This window comes from Atractosteus spatula, chromosome 6 (assembly GCF_055471065.1).
Source record: "Atractosteus spatula isolate fAtrSpa1 chromosome 6, fAtrSpa1.hap1, whole genome shotgun sequence".
NCBI classification, from domain to species: Eukaryota; Metazoa; Chordata; class Actinopteri; order Semionotiformes; family Lepisosteidae; genus Atractosteus; species Atractosteus spatula.
The window spans coordinates 56694860-56712733 of record NC_142711.1 but is presented as its reverse complement, the minus strand read 5'-3'; the positions used below and the strand labels follow the sequence as shown (position 1 = coordinate 56712733).

Below are 17874 nucleotides of genomic sequence, written 5' to 3'. Positions count from 1 at the left end.
TATGTCCCATAAGAATTGGAACGATGCACTACATAAATCACAGTGTAATAGTAAAGAGGTGGTAGTATATCTGTTTGAAGCAATAACTGTTTGTGGTTTGCGACCTATTGAGCACACTAAACTCTTTGTGTTATTAGTCAAGATGATTTGCTGCAGACACTTTGAGATCTTGTCTCCTTTGTTTACTATAGCTGAATATTTAGCTGAGTATTCATACCATTGTTATGCTGAATGGTGAAGCACCATACAACAAACATGAAAGAATGTTCTTTAACATAACCAATCAAAATGTTTCTGTAAACTCTGTCTCTTGTGCATACACTGTCTGTTTGGTACTCTCAGCCTTCTGTGAACTATATTTTATACCTTTACCACTATACTTTGGAGGTAGTTGCTGATTTCACTGACAATAATATACCTGATAAATGATCATTTTTAAAATTTACCTCTATTTTTTTCTCCTTTTACTAGCAATTAAATTACCTATCTATCTCATTTAGTTACTCATAGAATGGATTGAACATATTAGAGTTTGTTTCAAACTCTTACAACCTTTTGTCTAAGAAAATGTCCCTTGCTATAATTGCACTTGCTTGTAAATGTGCAGCAAACGTTATAGGTTTGAATTATTCCGTTTTAATTCCTCTCAGTTCATATTCTAACATTATAATTGTCTTGTTGTTTTTCTGCATTGTCTAGAGATGTAAATGATTTGTCACCATAAGATGAAATGATAATTAGCATTTGTCTAGCAGATGAAAATGATTAGTCTCTATAAACACCTAGGACTTTTGCATAAGTTGCTTATTCAGGTTCAATATTCTCTAAGATATCTTTAAGTTTTTTTTCTAGCTATATTAAGTCTGTATATTAAGTCTCCCACCACAATTATAATTAGATATAGTGACCTCCAGGTTTATTCATGAACTATGAAAATAAAATACAGTATATAACAAAATGAGATGTAAATTGGATAATGAATTTTGTTTAACACACTTCTAAAATTTGAAAGAAAATATAAATTCAGGAGACCCACTACATGTAATTAGCACCAAAACAACTTATTTCTGACCAACACACTTCAGTTAAGAAATTGTTCTGTGACTCATATCTCAGACAGCAATAACAAAAAGTGACAGCAAAACCAGAATCTCATGAAAGTTAAATTTAAAAAATAACAATGAGAGCATATACATTTTACTTGTAATTAGTATCAACACTATCTGATAAAGTTAAAATTGTTTATAATTTCTGATATAACCAGAGAAATATAAATAATACGAATTCAGCTATGCCAAAAATGTGTTGCTGTTGTGTTGCAAAGTTCAATTTGAAGTAATATTCATAGCATATACGCCGTACATGTGATTAATATTTTCTTACTCTGTAAACATTCCTGCTGATAATAACGGTAATCTTAATACTGATTATGATGTACAGATCCAGCCATTCAAAAATGCGCAAGGTACGCTGTGGTAAAATGTGGTGGGCATAGCGCAATATACCAGATCAAACTGCATGTTAACTGAAATATGATAATAGTATCTGGAAGCACCTTGTAAAAGCGCCAGGTGGAGGTAATAAAGCTTAATGTCTCATGTACAGCATTTGAGCTGTCACCAGGAAACACCCGGTTTCAAATCCCGGTCACTGCAGAGGGACAATCTTTTTCCAATTAAGAATTTAAGTTGTATACTCTTTAGACTTTTAATAATTTTGAACCGTGTATTACAGCAAGTTAATCATTAAACATTAAAAAGTCAGTATATTTTATAAAAGCAAGATTGCTCAGTTGGACAAAAGTACACAACCTACCACCTTTATCATAAATATTTTAATTATGCAGAAATATTTTAGGCATCAAAGTCTTTACCAAAGATATTACTAATAGTATTCATTATGAAAATATAACATTTTATCCTTTTCTAAGAATACATAGTAAGGACACCACTTGCTGTTATTGTAAAAAGATAAATGTTGTAGTGATTTAACATCACTTGATAGTTATATTAATATGGAATCATGTAACTAAGCAGCTAAGGCATCACAAGTGGACATTTTGGAAACATTTTGACATTCGTTTCTTTTTAAAAAAAACTTCTATTGTCCTTGTAGTGGTAATGAGCACTGTAATGTAGCGAGCTGCACCCAGGCGGTTCAAAGCTGGATCGAAGCGTTACTTTCGGTTTTTCATATAGCCGAATGCATAAATATAGTCCACTATTATAGCTTGTTGACTCTGGCGTGAATTTGTGTATCTGGATAATTTAAGTGATGGTATTGTGATTAAGGATTTCTTTGCAAAATTCTTTAAGTTTAAGAAAGGAGGGAAGAAGGGTTATTTTTACAATTGGCACTCCAAAGTTCTGACTGATTTAATTCCCTCATTTAGCTGAAACGGATTAGAAATCATGCAGTAGTTATATGTATTGAAAGGCACTCTGTTTTATTAACACTCTGACTCAAACCCTGTTCATATAATGTTATAGATGTGGGTAATGTCATCCTTATTAAACAATGTGCTCACACTCATCCTGCTAAATTAGAAGCATTGCAGAAGGTGATAAACCGTACATTATTTACTGGAGCGCAGTTGAGTTCAAAGAAGGAAGTCTGTGAAGCCCCCAAACATTGATGAGACATCACGATTCTGTACAGATTACAGAAAAGTGAACGCTGAAACTCCACCACTTGAAACGTTTTTTACAAGTGTAAATCCATCTATTTTCTTACCGCTTTATCCAGGACAGGTAACTGTCTCACTTCTCCCCCTTCCCTCTGCCTGCCTGACCTGTTCCCATTTTTAACCATTTTGTGTCACAGCTGGTGAGAGAGAGTAGGGAGTTTTTTGATAGTCAGATTTAACATATGTTTGAACACAGTCTTGCAAATTAATGTTTTTATAAGATGTGAAAGTGCAACAATTTATCACAGTGCTAATTTTAATACTAATTGATTAAAATTAAAAATTAAAACTAAAATGTTTACAAAGAATGTTTCCTTAAATTAATATCATTATGAATTTCTTTAGATAAGCAATTCCATATCATATTCCCTATTTAACGGATTCTAAAAAGTATGAGGTTTTTTACTGCGATAACAAGCGCAAGTACTCATAGAAAAAGTTAAAACATGGAACACAGTTAATAAATTGAAGTTTGTGAAAACAGTGACAAATCATCCCAAACAAAATACAGTTTTAAAATACAAGCAGTTTGAAATTATTAGTCATTATGTATAAGTCATTTAACTTTGAACGTGTTGTGATATTTAGAAATACCAACAAAGTAAATATTATAGACATTATATTGAATATTTTAGTTTTTCAAAGAACTGTTTATTTGTTAAAAGAAAACTCATGGCAAGAGCTGGTTTCGAATCCCCAACCTCCAGCTGCAAAGCACACACCTAAGCCATTACACCAACATGCCACTTAGCAACTTAAGCTGTAGCTGAAAAGGGCAGGCAAAAAGTTTCCAAGTAATCACGGGTAAATGAGTCAAATTGATGCAGATGTTTACAAAGAAAGTATACTACTGTGATAATTTGAGCTATATGAATATAATTATATTGTTATTAATTTCTTTAGATATGCGATTCCATATTCCATATTCCATATTCCATATCTATTCACAAATTCCTTTTTCTACCTTTTCTTTTGTGTTATTTTTTCAACACATTGAATAGAAATTTTAGTTAATTGCTTTCACATACACAATAAAATAATTTAATTTAAAGACATACTACAAAACAAGACTGTCTTCTTCTTGGCTCAGAAGTTCATAACTTTAATGTTTTTCCCCAGTTCCCACAAAAGGGTCAGGTGAGGATATGATATTAAGAAAGTGCTTATTACTAACCACAAACTTCTCTCTATAGAGAATGAGAAGAAATGAGAATAATCCTTTAAAAATATAGAAAAACACTACATGCTTCTACTATAAAATAACAGCCACAGTTTCTTTCCCTTGAGTCTGTCATTCATCTAGTCAAGACACTAATAAAACTGAAATATGATTTTAGTTGTTGTGTGAGATTGAAATAGAGACTTTTAAATTATTTGGCTGCATATAAGTAACGGCTTGACTAAAATAAATGCTGGTTTGAATGGGAGACATCTGACTCAAAGGGAACAGAATTCTTCAGAGCTTTACAGTGAGTAATGCAGTAATGACTGGTCTGAAGGAGAAAATTCTAAGTTTTATTTTTGTCTCCTTTACAATGTACAAAGATTGTACACTAAGATAATCAATTAGTGTGCAACATCAAAAAATGAATGTTCAAAGGCAAGTTCAATATTTAGATTGTGATTGATAATATATTTTAACACAATTATTATTAATATCTATAATAACTTCCCCCATACACCGTTTACACCATGTTCCAATACATTTTATCAGGGTTGGCTTCTTTATGTATACTTCTATCTTCGATAGATCAATATTCTTTCACCCCAAGGCCTCTTTGATGCACAGAAAGTACAGAACACTGTTACCTAAAATGGTTGCATGCTATGATATGCTGCTGACTCAACAAGCTAAAAGAAGTTCTATAAGCATGGCGTAAATTAAGGAAAAACTCAAAGATGTAAATGTGAATGCACTACCATTTTTTAGATTAGGGCTATCAGATGATCAAGTTGGTAAGCAAAATAATTTAACTGAGATTTAATAGAGAATACAAAATGGATCTTAAACAACTGTTATTTGACTCTTCCAAAATAATTTTGAAAGTAATATTTCTATTAAAATAAATCCAACCATGTGCATGTAATTTATTAATAAAAATCAAATGAATACTTTCCATTGACAAATGTGATGCTGGTGTACAGACTAATTTAAGTTATACAACACACAAATACAATATCACAAATTTGCAAAAACTACATTTTCCCATGAATCCTTACTCAAAAAACTACAAAACAGCCTTTAATCATAATATTTATATTTAATCAAATTATTTTTTTCATTCTATGCATTTGTGTTTTTACAAAAATAAAGTATATAGATTTTGTATATGATGGAAATGGCTATCAGTCCATCACAGGAAACATACGGACACAAACAGAGTCACAGTAGGGTCAGTTTTCCCAGAAGACAGTTAACCAACCAGTGTGTCTTTGGACTGTTAGAGAAAACTTCGAGCACCCAGAAGAAACCCACAAGAACACAGAGAGAACATGGCTCTCTGTGATCAGCAGCTCCACCCAATTGCACCTTTTACTTCCACTTGATTTCTTGACTGAGGTTATAATAGAACTAAAATAGAGATTTTCTTTCCCAGAAACTGTGAATAGAATGCATTAGGTATAAGAATCAAAGGGCTTCTATTCCTGTTTATTTCATTTTGTATTGTAGCTTAACAGAAGAGACACTTTTGAAGACAGACTCAAGCTGTGCTGTCCTTTCACACACGATAATTAACTGCCAGCTACTGTAACTGCCATTTTATATGAGAGAACAGTTTTGATTACTTTCATTATTTTAATGAACATCAAGACACACACTACCCATGAAAGAGCAGCTTAAAAGCAAGAAAAGTCAAATTTCTTGTGTGTCATCGTACCTGATGATTATATAAGCCTATAATTAATTTTTCACAGTAAAATTTCCTTTTCCTTTTTCCAAGTGTCTCCAGAAGCAATAGGCTGTGATGGTTATGGAGGTTTTATCCAAAATTATCCAGATTGATTATATGTTCATCAAAGATATTTTTTTTATGTTTAGCGCTACATATTAATAAAATTATGCTTGAATTAGTTATTGTTTAGTGATTCATAGATAAAACCTTTTGTTGTGCTGATATGTGGTGATTTATGAGAGGGACAAACTGCCTATATGTGCATATTTGGCTGCTTTGATATTACAGTATAATGAATGTTAGCTTTTACTAATGATTATGATCAACTATTTTTCTAACTTTTATTTGACCTCCAGATGTGTAAATTTTGTGGGAAAAGCTATGAAAAATGAATATTCAAAAATAACTCTAAATATATCAACCTCTAAAAATGTAATTAAGAAAAGCAGTTTGTTTTTTTTCTTTTGAACTCTGGCTTGTAAAGAGATTTTCTTCTTGCCTTGTGGCGACAAGCATCATCTTGTTGAAAGATTATGGGTGAAGGATTAGATTGACACTGGTTCTGCAGCAACAAAAAGTGGAATATAGAATTCAAAAAGCAATCGGCAAAACAGAATAGTAAACTTGCTATCCATATTGACAAGAACACTTCTAATATTGTCATTAACAAGCAATTATGCAATTTGATTTAACAAACCTAGTGAGCTTTTTGTAGTTTCTCCTGCTTCCATATGCTATATCATTGCCAAAAAAAAGCACAATAATGGTATTTAGAACATTTTACTAATTTCCAAAGCAATGTCATCTACAGATCCAACCATTCAAAATGTATGCTGCGCTAAAACGCGGTGAACGATCCGTAACAGACTGCAAAGAACCGCATGTGTTTTTTAAATAGGGTGAAATACCTTGTAATACCACCAGGTGGAGATGGGCTTAGCTGAGCTGAGCTTAACATCTCATGTGCAGCATTTGGGCTGTAGGCAGAAAATGCCCAGTTTCGAATCCCGGTCATTGCAGGGGGAAAATGTTTTGTCAATTACAGAATTTAAATCGTATACTATAAATAATTTTAACTGTGTATTACAGCATGTTAAACATTAAAATATTTTAAAAGTAGGTATATTTTATAAAAGCAAGATTGCTTAGATGGACAAAAGTACACAACCTTCCACCTTCTTCATACTGTAAATATTGTAATTAAGCATAAATATTTTATGCATCAAAGTCTTTAACTTGGTAAATTGCATTGGGTTGTAGTTTTAACATGCTTGTTCTAACATTATTAAGCTTATATGCTGTACTTCATAAAAAGTTATAATGTTCTATCCTTTCCACATGGACTTGAACCTGAGTCTCCTGTGTTGCACAACAGTTTTGCCGGCTGAGCTACAGAAGACCTCCTTTAGCACCATCAATTTCTTTAGATATGCGATTCCATATTATATTCCCTATTAATCAAGTTCTAAAAAGTATGCGTTTTTTTACTGTGATAACTTTTTATGAAGTATATAAACTTAATACAGTCAGAAGGAGCATGTAAAAACTTTTTCAAAATAACCATAGTATGCAACCGAATGAAAGACTTTGATGCTTAAAATGTTTATGAAGAAAGTGGAATACTGTTGTCTATTTTTTATTTAAACCAGCCATTTCCAGTCTACATAATATGTTTATATTTCTAAATTAACATAGTTTATTACCTTAAGACACGTTATGCTCCTCTTCTTTTTATGCTCAGCTACTAAAATTTCCCTTTAATTGTAAAATTCCATATTAATATTCAATATTAAGTGGATTTAAACATGCACAGTAAAGAGATTAAATGAAGCACCACAAGTGCCGCCTGTCTGTCATTTTGGCTAGCCAATCACATTGTGCGGTATTCCGCGCTAATCTGCAGGTAATTTAGCAAAGTATGGGCTTTTACCGTGTATTTTGAATGGCTGCATCTATATGTTTTTTAGCATTTTTACTACAAGCCAATGATAGTCATATCTTCATTTTTATAGAATGGAATAATAGAATATGGAGATAATGGAAACCTTTATCTCTGATTCACTGGGTGAACATATGACGGATTACATTTAGATAAAACCAGTACTGTTAACATTACATTCAGGAAGCAAAAGCATTAACTACAAATATAAGATAGAAAAATTAATTTGAAGGAGTTACCAATGAAAGGTTTAGGTGTTCATGTTGACCCATCATTTTCCTCTTTTATCAACAAATTCACTAACTTATTATCGTGTAAATGTGAAAATCTCTTTGTAGCACAGATACATTGAAGACATGATATCCAGATGCAGCTAGAGTGCACATCAAACCCTCCATTAGCGGTAAACAAATTGAGTTCTACTGCAATGCGTTTTGGCATGCCAAATTCAGCACTTCACTTCCCAAAGAAGATCAATAGGGGTGCATTAGATGTTAGTGAAACTGTAGCTTAATTTAATCTGTTTTACCACTTCTTCAAATCCACTTCAATATGAAATATTAATATGGAACCTAAAGAGAACACGAACTAAAGGGACATTTTGGTGGCTGATAATAATAATAACATAATTTAAGAATGGCTCCAAATTTTATTAACAATATTAATTTATCTATATAAATATGTTTACATAGCTGGTAGTGGTAGATGAAAATAAAAAATAAGGTAGACAACAGTATTCTTTTTTCATAAAACTTTTCTACATCAAATACTTTAACTCAATCACTTGCTGTTTTGGCGAACCATGGAGTACATTAGTTCATATCGCGAGAATTACTGTTCCACAGTTACTGTATTTATGTGAAATATGTGCATATGATCATATAAAGGAGAATACCAGAAACTCAATATAGGTTGAAATTATGCGTCTTGTTATGAGTATTTAAATTATCCTTTCTTTGAATCCATGTATATAGTGAAGACATGTATCAGCTAAATACAACTTATCATTCAAATCACTATTCAAAACTTATTTTCATCTGGACCCTATTAGTTTTTTAAATTTTTATTGCTTTTTAATTAAATCTGTTTTTAAAGCTACTATGTATAATATACTTTTAATCATTTTTTTGTTTTATAATTACTATTTATACATAATTACAAATTATTTTCTATACTGTATATACTTAAAAATGATAATTCTGTTAGTGTTATCGAGATAGCAGCCTGGTAAGAACATCAAGTCCGGCAAGTAGAGCCACATAATTATATTCTGGAACAGATTACTTCTGATGGGATGTCACTTGGAATTCAAGTTTGAAAAACTGTAGTTGTAAAAAAATAGTTGCATAATTATTGACTACAAAGATCTTTTCATGATTATGAAATTGTTTTATAGTTACAAATAATTCTTTAGTATTTTATTTTGGGGGTATAGCAAAAGGTATTATGAACCAATTTTAAATTGGCTTTTAACTGCCATTTAACTTTAACTATAACTGCCATTTACTTCAAGATATTACCAGATTACCTCCAAGCTTTTTACAAAATAATAGCTGTTTTTTTTGGCAATTTAATATTAGAGTTGACTAGGTTATAAAACAACAATGAAATATTTCTATTATTTTCAGTTCATAGTTATTTTTCATACAGAGTATATGTAGATGAAAATCATTCTAAAAACCTAAGTTCTCAGATCAAGTAACTTTATTGCTCTGTTGATCTCATTTAAAACGGCAGTACACAAATGCTTCACTGAACAGATGTGTCAGAAACCATTTATAACAAGGCAATCCTTTTATGCGATTTATGTGCCTAAGATGATAAGGAAGGATTACTTGAGAATTAACAACAATCCAAGTAGAACTGGTTGTTTTCCTTTTTTTCAGAGTCTTCTATTTACTTGTAATCACCAATACCACTCTGTACTAAAATTCAGCTCAAAGGAAAAATTGCTTCTCTGGCACTACAAACCTGAAGACTCAGGCTAATACAGTTTAATGAGGTAAGTGATTAAAAAGTTTAACCTGTCTGTAGAAAACGGCATTTTATTGTTATTTCTTTGACTGTAGCACATTCTTCCAAACTACTTTTGAAAACACCACATTTGTACCAGAAATATTTGGACTGATGAAGTATTGTAGTATTACTGACACCAAGACCTTCATAACCTTTATCTTTGTAAAAATAGAACTGCGTAAGGCACTGGAATGAAGAAAATAGATATTTCCAGTTAATAAGGTTCAAAGAATAGGACTTGCTCTTATGTTACATTTTTTGTTAGCATCTGATTCAGGTATTTGTGGTTGACTAAAACATTTTCTAATAATTTCAGATCATTACATGAAAAGGCTGTTTAGCTTCCATTTCTATATCTTTTTATATTGCATTTTCCATAACAAATGAGAAGAAAGTGTACAATTTATTGTTGTGTTTAATAATAATGATAATTAAAGTGAAAGTAACACATATTGTTCACTGAATAAACATAGAATGAATGTATGTGAATTTGCATATTAAATTTGTTTTAGATGATGGCTTATAACTTTCAACCAATTTGTAAAAATAATACTATATTAGTATTTAGTATTTTATTCTTTTTCATGAAGGAAATAGCTTAAAAGGCTTTATAAATGTATTTGTGGTTAAATGCCTCCTTGGAGTAAGCTTAGAGCCAAATTTTCACAGGATCCACATAATCTAACACAAATATATAGAAATGATATTCAGGTTTTTTTTTCATTTTGGTTATCCTTTAAATCTTGTCATTTTAAAACAATTTCAGTTGAAAGTATTATGGTGTCATTAAATCTTAATGCAGTAGTGCACTATTGTGGGATTGTGAAAGGTGACTCATGATGTTTACAGCAGAGACATATGATTTAGAAAACAGAAAAAAGAACAAAATGTGGTTTGAATGACAGCCATCTATACCCGGGAACTAAAGATAGGAAAAAATGTTTGCATGTTTTGTTTCAAAAAAGCAACACCAGTGTCACCCACAGAAATAAAAAAAATTATTGAAGCTTTTCTGGTGGAATAAAATGAAAGCTTTATTGGATTTTTGTGCTTAATGACTGTTAAACATTCAGCCAAAGCCTGGGGCTGTTCCTGTGATAGTAGATGAGTAAAAAGCAAGGCCAATCTAATAAGAGGTCACTGTCTAGAATTCATTTCCACTTACTAGGAGTGCCAAGTATTTTGATAGTCTGTGAAGAGCAATAAACATTTTCAGTTCTAATATATATACAATGAATTCTTGCTGGCTTTCCATATCTGTTATGTAACTTAAATTCAAACTACTTTCATTAGAATGTAAAATAACTGTTAAGTATAACAACATTACAGTAAGCTGTGTTCACCCAGTGAGGTTTCCCCAATACAGTTATGCCATAATGTGTCACAAAAATGTGACTATAAGTTCCCTGAGCAAAGGATTTTCATTAAAATGTACTGATCCCTGAAATGGCTTCTGCCTCATTGTAGTTCCATGCACAAAATTTTTCTCTGAATTCCATACCAGAGTAGCATTGTGATGCTCCCAACATCAGCTAAACATAAAGGGTCAACCAATCATGATGCTAAAAGTAAAAAAAGAATTAAAGTGATGACTTTAATGGAGAAAAAGTCAGTTTTACATAGACTGCTAGCTGAGGCATCTGCAGCTTCACTTGCCCAGGAATGTGGCGTCAATGAATCTTCTACCTGGAAAAATGGGAAAAATGAAGAGAAAATATGTGTCTTTGTTAAAGCTTTTCCTTCAGTTATGACAGTTCATTTGCCTCAGAGACATCTTTGCTTGGAAAAAAATATGCTTTTTTTTTGTTTTCATATGTATATGTATATTCAACATATTTTGTGACGCCAGCAGGTAAATAAAATGAAATGCCAGGAATTTCGGTTTATTTCGGGATCTAAGTGTCAGATATACATACTATTGCATATATTATTATTATTATTATTATTATTATTATTAAATACATTGTATACTGTATGTTGCATAAAATGTCTGGTTCATAGTGTTAAGAAGGAATTTTGCAAAAATCTTTTACATAAGGTATTTGTTTTTTCCGATGTCTCCTTCAACACATTGGAGGGGGACTTACTATATATTCTTTTAATTGGAAGTCAAGAAAATGTAAATACCAATAATATTAAGTTAATCTAATAAAAGATCAACTGAGGCTTAACCTGGTATTGAAAATTCAGTTCTATTCAGATCTGCCATTGATAAAAGGACAGATGTATAAAATATCTGGTAAAGAATAAACTGTATAGTCAAAAACAATCCAATCAAGTAGCAATCTTGGCCGCAAAAAAAATATTTTAAAGACATTTATAGAGCTAAATTTGAAACATTCTTTGCATTAGTTACCCATAAATATTTTTTCAACATGTTGTCTATATTAAATGTCATCATCCAGGTGTCTTGAATTTCTTAAATCTTTTTCAATTTCCTTTGCAGTTTCTACTGAGTTTGCTCATCCTCTTATTTCAGTATCATGTATGAACGTCACGGGTTTGTTCACTATACCAAAATCCTAACCTCAAATCCTATTGCACTAAAAAAAAACTATATTTTAGTTCAAATTATCGTTTCTATAATGTTGCACATAAGCATATAATACAAGTAAGGTGTATTAGTCTATAATTATATAAATTAATGCAGACAGCAGTTATATAACCCTGCAACTCACAACTGACAACCCACTGAAGTTAAGCTGGTGTGAGCCTGGCAAGTACCTAGATGGAAGACCTCCTTGGAAAAGCTAAGGCTGCTGCTAGAAGAACTGTTAGTGGACCAGAAGGGAGCTCTCACCCTGCAGTCTTTGTTGGTCCTGGTGCAGTAGTTTAGCAATGTATTCCCCATCATGGGGACTGATGGAGACTTTAATCCTGTAAAAAAAGCACTGTCCTTCGGATGAGATGCAAAATCTAGGTCCTAATTCTCTGTGGTCATTAAAAATTTTAGGGCATTTCTCTAAAAAAGTAGGGACATAACCCCAGCATCCTGGACACATTTTCCCCTGACCTTTACCAATCATGTCCTCCTAACAATCCCCATGCACGAACTGGCTTCATCACTTTGTTCTCCTCCCCTCTGCTAGCTGATGTGTGATAAACGTACTGTGAGCACTTTGGCTGCATCATCCAGGTGGGTTGTGCATATTGCCGGTTGTAGAGGGGAGTCCCCATTACCTGTAAAGAGCTTTCAGTGGGGGATTTTATTATTATTAGATTCAGGTTTCTTACTTTTTTTAGGGATGGGTGTTGCGTTTCAAAGGACTGTTGGAAGAGTTTAACACTTATTGGTTCCTGAAGTAAAATTAGTAGAATCTGTTTAACTTAAGTGTCTTTAGTACCCAATGGCACTTCCACTTATTCTTTACAAATATTGCTTAACACAGAACTTTTTAAACCCTCAGTAAAAACCATATGTTCGATTTCTTCCCTGGTGAATTCCAAAGTGAAATTGTCATTTAATATAACAAGTCATTTCCCTGTCATCTTCTTAATGTTTCTCATTATTATCTCACAGTCACTTTATTTCATCATTTACTATTCCTTTCTGTGTATAAAGGTGAAAAGAAATGTTTTTCTTATTTACATTTAATCTTCTTTGCAAAATCATTGTTTAACTCTCTCTTGGCCTTTACAATGCCAATGTTTACCTTTATTTAATTGAATATACTCTTTTTCCCAAAATAAATCATAATGTTAAATAATTTTATGAAGTGTTTTGCTTCTCCTTATAGTTAGGTTAGGAGATTACCAAAGAAAATTAGTTTCTTGTTGCTGTACTTGGTGTTAGTGGACAGTTGGTGGGACTGGGACCTCCAGAACAATACCAAAATATAGTGACTGGGGGATATTGTAATTTAGGAGGAACCATCTTTTGGATGGATGAAACTGAAGTCTTGACTACTTTGTCATTAAAGAACACATTACACTGTACTACTACATTTTATCCAGGTGGATGCAGCATGGTGGTAGGTGTACAGAGACCTTTATATATGCAAGTCAGTTTAGAATCCTTTATTATGAAATGTGCTATATTATTATTATGCAAGTTATTATTATCAAGAACATCAAACAATAAAAGTACAAAAACAGTGGAACGTTTACTGAAACAGTGGAACGTTTAGTGTCAGTAGCTTATAATAACTTTAAAGTCTTTGCCAAAGTGGTATGATTGAATGAAACAGCACTGCATTGATTGTTGAAGGGTACAACATACTGAGACTTTTCCATACTGCAGAAAATTACTCATTTTATAGAAGAAACATTTCTTTGTTTTTTTTAACTTTTTTTCTTGATGTCAAATTTTAAACTGAATACCCATTGTGAAGTGCACAGCCTTGGTAGGGACCACATTCCACAGACTCCACTGGCAAACCTGACCAGCTGCAGGAAGCCAATTGGTCAGGTGACTCTTTAAAAACAGGAAGTGGAATCTTCTGGTGTTGATCTAGGGGAGTTGATATCTACTGTTGGAGGGATCAGAAGGCAAAACTCTTGTGTGCACCATTCACCAGAGAAGGACTGAGCAAGGAACTTGTGAGTTTTTAAGGTTGTATGAAGAGTCTTGGCGAGAGACACTTTAATGTTGAAAATAGAGAAGAATTTGAGAGAATGTTGTTGGAAAAAGGCTTTGTGGTTTGTTTGGGGGCTTGTAAGTAGTGTAGCTGCCTGGCCATGATAGTGAGCACCTATAAAAAGTTTAGGCAGGAGTTCAAAGAAAAGCTTAGGTTTTTGTTTTATGGGTATTTGGTTTTAGTTATTTGTGTTCCCTGCATCCCAAATAAACTGCACTTGGGTGTTTTCAAACAGCTGTGTTTTGGTGTGTTTATTGGTCCAGACCTACGAATTTTTTAAAATCCTGGTATGACATGCCCCTGAGTATGTCACACCATGCTATACAGAAGGTCAGTTTTCACTGCATCTTTTGTACCTTTGATTCAAATTTTATTCTGTTGCATATAACTTTTCTTTTTTATATCTACAAATTATATATGCATTTATCTGGGCATTTTCAGAAAGCCACATATTCCTGGGGATCATAGGGTCCTGGCAATCTGGAACTTAACCTGGAAACATAGAGCATTAGGCAAAGCAGGACTGGACCTTGGACAAGTCCATACAGGGAACACATGTGTACAGGCACATTTTAAATACACATGTGAATTGTACAAAATATATACAAAAAATACTCAAACACAGCTGTTATGACTGATACTTTAAAACCCACTGTGTAAATGCTGCAAATACCCAGATCATTCTAATCTCACTGAAATGTTCATATATTCAAATTAAATTAACAGAAGTCTAATTCAAGTACAGCCACCCACCTGACCTCCTACAGGATGGCCATTCTTCTGCAAGAAAGTCCCAGGTCATTTAAACTCAAGTATGTTAGTATCACTAAATAAGCTTCAAATTGCAGAGGCTAAAACAAGTTAATTAATGATAATTGGGAACCTGCAGCTGTTAGGTAAATTAAACACTATTAAGTTTTAGAATAGTAATAAAGCACACCGCAAGAAAATCAAATAGTGCTGTCAGTGAAAGTTGCACTTACACATTCATTTATATATTGTAAAAAGGAAATAGATGTTTAATGAAAATGAAAATTAGATTGATAATTATTCTTTAATATATGTAGCTTTTCTTCTTTTAAATTAATTTTACATATGTTTAAAATATTTGTTCTCAGAAGTCTGTCCATTGTGTAGTTTTTAATGTTATTTACATTTGTGTATAGTTATGTAATGGTTATGTATACTTATCCTAGAGCCCAGATCAGCAACAAGTCAACCTTAAAAATGTTGGCTTTTCCCATCTGAATTATTGAATCTATTACAATCCTCTGATCAGATCAGAATCAGAATCAGGTTAGATCAGAATACTGAATACTGAGCCTGTCTTTTAATTACCTAGAAACTATTATAACAAAATTAATAAAACTACTTGGATTAGATAAGATCACTTTATTAGCCATATACAGTTTCTTGCATTTGGAATTTGTCTTTTAGCATACCTCAGCTTGCTCTCCATAAGACACACAGACAGGGAGAGAAGCTTGGGGTCAGTGCACAGGGTCAGCCATTGTACAGCGCACCTGGAGCAGTTGGGGTTAAGGGCCTTGCTCAGGAGCCCAACGAAGTAGGATTCCTCCACCAGCCGCAGGATTTGAACCGGCAGCCTACCACTGCTCCTATAGCCTGCTGTACTGTAATTCTCCACTGGACTATTTCCAGAGTAGCACTTTTTTATTGTCATGACAGCTTAGTTATGCAAGACCAGCATTTTCAATAGCCAGTCTGACTATGTCACCTAGAATCATATTTCTATTCTTTAGTACTATTCATCTTTTCTATAACTTTACATGAAATACATATCAGTTCCATTGGTCTGTAATTACTTAATTATGTTTTTTTCCCTCCTTATATGAATGAGTGATGCATTAGAAATTTTCTAGGCAATGTATATTACCCCTGTTTGAGTGACTATTAAAAGGGTTTTGATATTGGTCTATGAGTAACATCTGTTTCCTTAAGTATAGTTGGCAGATTAAGATAAAACCCGGGAGATATGTTTATTTGAAGTGTTTCTGGTACCTGTAACACTTCCGTTCTTACCATACTAATATTTATTTCTGCCTGAATTTGTCAACTACAGTTTATCTATCAAAAATAGCCAAAAATTGTCCTAGGAAAAAAAGAGAAAAGACAGTGTGCCATGACTCTTGTCAATCAACATAAATTACAGAGTTGATGTTAGTTACCAATGCAATTTGCATCCTGTGCTTGTTCTTCTTACAAATATGCAGTTTTCACTTTTTGTTGAACTTATGACAGTTGGAAGTAGCAATTGATATTATTATATATTATATAAACAGTCTGTTTCATAATTAATATAATAGGAAAATGGAAAAGTAATGATTGCATAAGTATTCAAACCCTTTGCTGTGGCAAACTTAAATTAATTTACAATAGGTGTACAAAATGACATTAACAAGCCACACAATTGATAAGACCACATTAGACCAAATTTGGATTTTTATTCATATTGATAACAGTTACAGACATTGCTGACACTAAGTGAATTCACAACTGTGTCAACAAGGAAGGGGCAGAGTGGAAAGTGGAAAAATAATAATTCTTATCATGTGGCATTTTCCTATGACTAACTACATGAAGAGGTATTTCACATTCTGTGTATATAAATCAAGTAGCTTTGCCATGCAATTTCTCTCTCCTTCCTTCCAGGTTATAAACTCATCAGCTGATGTTCACACTGTAGTTACTGAAAATGTTTTTTTTTCTCATTGATGTTTTGCAAAGGTTTTAATGAAAGACTCCCAAATCATTTTATTTAATTGCTTTTCTGTGGTGACAATTAAATAAAACAAGTAATTAAAGGTTTTAGTATTGTATGTATTTTTAATCCCTTTACTTTATATAATCTAGGAGTATGTTTTTATTTAAAGAAAAATGTGTCTAATCATATAATAAGCATTAGTTGTAGCACAAAGTATTTGTAGCACTATTAACCATTTTGTAACTACTTGAACTAAAGATAGTAATTAGGTCTTTAAAAGTATGTCTGTTGTCACAAAATATTTAAAAATGTTTTTTGAAAATAGTCTTGGAAAAAATGTTAAATATTGACATAATGACTTAAAGACTTTTTAACAGAAAAAAACAATCTTTAATAAACTTCTAAACAATTCATGAGCACTTCAAATGTTTACATTGGAAAAACAAGTGATGTTTACTGATTAAGACTTTTGACTTTGTACAAGGAAAATAAACATATAGCCCAGTTCTTAGTTTTACCCCAGAGACTGTTACTCTGTTGAAAGTAAATAAGTTATAAACTAGAATCATTATTTTCAAAGTGATTTATTCATAAACAGTCTCTGAAGTTACTCAAGTGGTGTAGATTAAAAAAGTCAAAAATAAAATTAATAATACTGAATTAACTGTCAAATTTGAATGTTTATTAGCATTGCATCATATAGCAGCTTTTATTTCTTCATGTAAATTCAGATTGGAAACTAAAAGCATGTAACAAAATGTTGCCTATTTGAAAGAATTTTCTTTTTTAATTTAGAAGAAAATTATATTTTTATTTTCTAGATATTTGGTAACAGTGTAAGTGACACTCTCAGATTCATAGCATTCATAAGAGGTAAAAAGTCCCTTTTTATAAGACATCGGTAATTGCTTGGTACAGCATAACATTTTTTAAATTCAGTATGACCACTGAACACCTGAAGAAGGCTTCACAGCTGAAACGTTGTTTTCTCTCTTCTCTGTTCAGCATACATAATAGAATATATCTGTGAAACGGTA

General features: G+C 32.3%; 1 long non-coding RNA gene across 1 annotated transcript in view; it reads left to right on the top strand.

Annotated features, from left to right (window-relative positions):
- Positions 1-9525, top strand: part of LOC148833084 (uncharacterized) — a 218094-nt gene extending 208569 nt beyond the window's left edge. The window contains exon 3 of the long non-coding RNA XR_016091244.1: positions 9406-9525. This is a non-coding gene — a long non-coding RNA (uncharacterized LOC148833084). The remainder of the gene's footprint in view (positions 1-9405) is intronic.
- Positions 9526-17874: the final 8349 nt, after the last annotated feature.